The sequence below is a fragment of the Molothrus aeneus genome, chromosome 2 (assembly GCF_037042795.1).
Source record: "Molothrus aeneus isolate 106 chromosome 2, BPBGC_Maene_1.0, whole genome shotgun sequence".
In the NCBI taxonomy this organism is placed as follows: Eukaryota; Metazoa; Chordata; class Aves; order Passeriformes; family Icteridae; genus Molothrus; species Molothrus aeneus.
In genome coordinates this window covers 82,754,667-82,760,666 of record NC_089647.1, presented here as the reverse complement: position 1 = coordinate 82,760,666, position 6,000 = coordinate 82,754,667, and positions in this window count along the sequence as shown.

Here is a 6,000-nt window from a genome sequence, read left to right as displayed (position 1 = left end):
TCAGGCTGAAAATTTGTATCTACTTTTCCTGAAAATTTTCTCTTTTGACTTGGTGTTTTCTTGTGTACATGAAAGGAAACAAAGTAATTTCTATGCTACATTGATATTTCATAATTAGATATTTCATAATTATATTCCATGATTTTCTTTTCTGAAACCCATTCAGCTACAGAGAATTTAATGAATCTATGGATAACTGAAATACTGTTTGACCCAACCCTTTTCCCAGTCCCAGTCCCTTACTGTAGAAGGTGCTTCAGTGATGTGGAGTAGACACAAAAGCTAATTTTGGAGATTCTAACTAAAAAGGGCTTCCTGGGATCACACACTCACGAAAAGCTGGAATGTCACATGTCTGTCACTTTGCATTGCCAATTAAAAGCACTTCTAAAGCTAACTAAGAAGCTCTTCTAAATTCTATCTGTAAGAGATTTAGAAGTTATAAGTACAGGCTCCCCACCTCTGCCCCTCTCCCATATAAACCCATTTATGTTGCTTTAACGGACTGGCTTTCAGAGCAGAGGCTTTCTTGGTTCACTTATGTGACAAGAGGACCAAAGCTCACAGATAAGGAAGGGTCAGGCTGAATGCTCAGTGGTTTCAGCGCAGGCATTCATTCCCTACACTTCTGCATGAGTGGAAAATAATACTATAATGGAATTGCTTCAGTATTGTCTTACCTTACCTTGGTGTAAATTGTGGCCTTTGGCACAAGACTATGAAATGAGATTTTTCTGGTTTTCTCACCGTCCTTCAAGTTATCAACCATGAAACTATGAAAGACAATATTTTCATCAACGTTTTCACAATATTTTCATTTTTCTGATTAAAGAAGCCCACCTTGTGCTGCAAGCAAAGCTGTGGGTGGCTGCAACCCATCTCGGCCACCCCTCTCACCATGGATAGCAAACATCTTGTCAGTCAGGCTCATGATCTATCTCAGTTCTGTGCTGAAGTGCAACCATAAATTAGGGATGAATACATTCAGATTAGTAGGGATGATAAACTGGAGAGTAAGAAGTGAAACTAATAAACTCTGTTGAAATCAATGTCACATTAAGAAAGAGAAGCGAAGTTTAGTGACGTGCAATACAAACTACTTACAGGGAAAAAACCAAACAGATCAAGATAGAACTTTTTTCTTTTTTCTCTTATCTCAAATTTTATTATCTTCTTTATCAATCGGCAAAACAGAGAAAGCGGAACACATTGAGCAAGTTTAAAGTTTTGTTTTGAACAAAATGGATTCTGTCTGTACCACATTCATGCTCAGGCAGCACTTTTCTTTTCAAGGGGAAAGGAAGAAGGTAGAGGAGGGAGTCAAAAGATGAAATGTGTCCACTGTTTTGGGTGATACACCTCTGAGTTCACATGCAGAGATGGAAGCTGTTGCAGCCAGTGATGTGCCTGCACCCACAACCCAGCAGTAATAGCCCTGCCTGTGTGGCCATTAAAAAGGGCTACAGAAGGTCAAGTGTCCCTGCCCAAAATCATGGATGGCTGCTCTTTATGACATTGTTACTGTGCCAGATTATATTTTAATGATCACCATTTTTAGGAACTTTCTACAGCCTTTCATTGCACAGGTTCCAGGAAGAAGATACAGACCACACCTACTCATACTCCTATCAAAGGTGATAAGCCTATCTACACTTCAAAGACTGTGTATTTTCTATCTCTTGCCAAGAGGTGTACAAGCAAAAAGAGGTAGGATCTCTGTTCCAAATCTCTTCTCTGTTCCCTCCCAGGGAAAGCATGGCTTTGTCTCCCAAAAACCCACTCCTCCCCAGGCAGACGGGGCAGATCTTTAGCCCCTCCATATCCAGTCTGGAAAACTCCATGCCAAAGCTGAGATCCCAGTACAGGTGAGGAGCACATCTGGCACTGCTGAACCAGCTGGCATACCTGGAAAAATACCTGGAAAAGCCAAAGCAAACATCTAAGAAATGTATCATGCAACCTCCTCCTCTCTGGTTGGCTAAGAAGAAAAATAAGCCTATCCCAGCCAGAACCAGGACAGTAGCTCAGTGGCTTGTTGGGTTACAGAGGTGTGTTTGACAGTTGAATTAAGGCTTACTGTAAGAGATTTTTGAATCACCCTTTGAACCCATGCCCATCAACATCCATAGCACTCCTTGGAAAAGGTTTTTAATGATCAGTGATGCATGTTGTTGGAAGAGAAGTATCTGATTTGCTTGGTTTATAACCAGTTGTTTAGTTTATAACCAGTATAACCATCCTTCCACTAATTCTGTTCCAGGCTGAAGGATCCTAAGCCACATAGTTCTTTCTCGGTGCAAGCTGCTTCACTTCTTTTACCTCTGTTGCCTTTCAATTTATAGATCTATTTTGTGCTTCTAGACTGGACAAACAAACCTGCAGTCAGTTTTTGAACCACTGTTACAACCTGAAGTTTTACAATGTTATTATAATGTATTCTGGTTTGCTGTTTTTTACCTCAGTAATTCCAAGAATTCTTCAAAACTAGAAAATAAAGCATACTCATACAATAACATCAGAAAAAAGTAGATAGACCATCAGTTTGTCATGAAAGGATGTTTGTGTTATGATTCAACAAATCAAATTGCTGCTTTATATCACGTATCATCTGGCTTGGGAAAAAAAGCAACAAAACAGAAATAAAACCCCAGACAACCAACCTCAGCCAGATAACTAAAACTCCTATACTTTAATCTATTCTACTATGTGATTCTGCATTATTTAAAATTTGTTTCAAGAGTTTCAGATTTGTTTTGAAGTAGTTCCTGCGTACACAATTATACTATTTATATACTAATTATATTATATATACCAAAAAAATATATCTTCATTCTGATGTTATGCTCCGGTGGCACCTATCTGTCCCTCCTCCTGTGGATGAGACTGCACTCTGATATCAATTTCTGCCTTGCTGTGCTAAACAGCCAGACTTGCTTCAAGAGCTATATGTACTTCCCAGTGTTTCAATGGAATAAAGAAATTCCATGCACTCGGTGAGAATTTTGCCATCAATTTCTTTGAGAGCAAGGTTGGTGTGCCCTCATAAGGATTTCATAATTGTTTGATTTACATTCAGCACAAGTGCAAAAATTATATTTTAATGACAAAGCTGAACACATCTTTAGGATGTGTGGAACCACAGTAATGAGTTACATGCTCTTTAAAGCAGATATTTTAAAAAAATGTTATTTCCAAGCAGCTCAGTGTTAATCTCATTTGGTTTCCTTGACAATTTCCTCATTTTAGAGTCCTTGTAAAACAATTGATTTTATTTCTCAGAGAGGCATTTCACTCAGCATCCCTTAAGGAAAGACCTTATACAGCGTGAAAAAAATCAGCAAGTTGTTTCATTCTTTACTGATTACAAAAGAAAACTTTACTCTTCAAAGCTATAAAGTATGAAACATATCAATCAGCTCATTAGCTGGAGATTGCTTAGTATGCATGAAACTGATTTAATTGAGTTAAATAAATATAACCAGACTATTTACAGGTCAGATTATTTGCATGTGTTTAGTATTTGGATAATTTCATTTTTCAGAATAGTAAGGTGTCCTCAAGAACTTTGAGCCTTATTTATTAGGTAAATGAAGTTGGATTGATCCTGCTCTGTGTGTATACAGACCTATGTCTCTCAGTCACCTCTTTTTTCTTAATCTTACTTGCCAGATTCAGCTACAGTTTGACTGAAAGTAAAAGACTGATAAATATTCAGTGTTCACAAACATTAAAGGAGTAGTCATCAAGGGATGGGGCAGACTGTGACATTCCAATTCATTCAACCTTCATAGCCATGAGAGGGTCCTCATAGGCAAAGAATGCAAGAGCTCTTTTGTTATGGAAGAGCTCTTTTGCTCTACTTCAGCAGTAAAACACCAAATTGAGCTTTTCATAGCCATTTTGGAACAAAAGATCCAGATGATAGTTTGAAAGGATATAATTTTTGCTTATGACTGGATCTCATAGATCAAATCAGCTTAGTAGCACATGCTCTGGTTCCAAGTGAGGCAAAGATGACCCTTGTGACACCAGGTCAGTCTCAGGCTTCAAGCAGAAAATGAGATCAAAATTCACCCACTTTTCTGGACTGACTTCAGACAGAGTCATAAATTACCATTTTAAGCACTCAGGAGGACATTTTTGGTTTTGGTTATCAGTCTTGTAAGTTCACAAAAGAATTATAAAAATAACAGTAATGGAAAAATGGTGGGTATATATGGTAAGAAGACAGGTCTGAAGACAGAGGGCACCTGAGCCATTTCCTTCTTCATCACTATAATGTTTACTCCATCTTTGTATCTTCTACACTTTAACTATGCTTTCTATTTATGCTGTTTGATATACTAACTAGTGCCTTTCCCTTATTTATTTTCAACTGAGTTTATGTATTGAACTAGAGGTCTTGAAGTAATAGTAGGAGCAAGAGGGAAGTCTTGCAAATCCAGGGAGAAAAGAAGAAAAGAGCCATCCTCATGTGGCATGAGCCATCCTTTGGTGGTGTCTGTCTTTCTCCATGGGATATGGGGGTGTTCTGATTTTCTAACAGATGCACCTTACCTAAGTGAAATTAATCTGGATGTAGGTGTTTGCTTGTTACTCCACACAGGGCAGCTCTTATCTTGGTAGAAAGTTGTCATACAAACATGTTTAACTTTCATTGATTTGAGGAGCTGCTGTGGCCATCATGATGATGTGGAGCTGCAAAAGTACCCTGAAGTAAAGGGAACAAGAAAGTGATCATGGTAGGATGAGAGGCACAGAGATGAGGAACTCATTTGTTGTTGCTTCTTTCTATCACCAGGAAAAAAAAAAATTCTAAAGCCCTGATGTGAGATCAAACAAACTAAATAAAATACAAAAGACCCAAACATAGTGATGATCTAGACATTAAAGAGGCTGGTTCTCCAGTCCCCTTGCTTTCTGCAGTGACCTGTGCTCAGTCAGGATGAGTGAAGAGTGAGTTGAAAGGAAACTGCTCTCTTGGAGGAGCCCTGCATATGGATTTACTCTCTCACAAAATACAGAGTGCTGAAAAATCCAGCTCTGTTCTTTTAGTCTCAAAGTTGTTACCTGCCTTCTCTAATGTAATGCCCTCAGTGGTCCTTGAATCCGTGGACTGGCACATGGAGAGGGCTACACTAATCCAACATTTAGTACTCCAGGATCAGACAGTCAAGAGCAGTATAAGCCTAGCCACCTGGAATATCACAGGTTGGGTGAAGAAAATTGTGTATTATGGAGTCAGCATATCATAAAAGACATTCCTCCTCAGCGGCTCACAGCAGAGATGCAGTAATTTTAAATATATGTGTAAAAGAATAAAGATCATAATTATAAAATACATTTCTTCATGAACTCTAGAGTAGGTTTCCATTCAAGCTACACAGTGGCATTGTCTTAATAGTTCAGTATTTGAAATGACACACATATATGATTCCAGGAAAGAAAGACATTTAAATGTGTTTCAAGAATAGGTAATAGATTTTTGGAGGATTGTTGAGATTACTGAATCAAACTGTAGCTGAAGAGATTAATAAGAAACCTCAATACCTACAAAGTCAAATTATAGAAACTGTTTAAATGACCCAGAGTATATATGTGTCCTCACATGTAGTGGAGCTGTGAGCATTTGAGACAGGCCCATGTTGCAATCCCAAGGGATGTGTGCCCAAGTCACACAGCAGAGATATCCTGGATATCCGTGCTTGGAGCTGGGTGAGGACATTTGAGTTTGGGTCCTGAGGCAGTATGTCTGTAGTCACACAGCAGTGCTTAAGCAAACAGTTCCCTTTGTATATCATTACTCTACAGAGGCAGGTCTGTTATCAGCATCTCTTGAGGTACCAGAACACTAAAATCCAGATCCACAAAACTGGAGATTCTCAATGTGGAGGTGTTTTAGAGGCCTGATCTATTGAGTCCAGTGGCTCTTGCTGCAGTGTGACACTGTGAAAATTTTATGTTTGTTGAACTGGCAAAAGGAGCAATACTCAAACTATT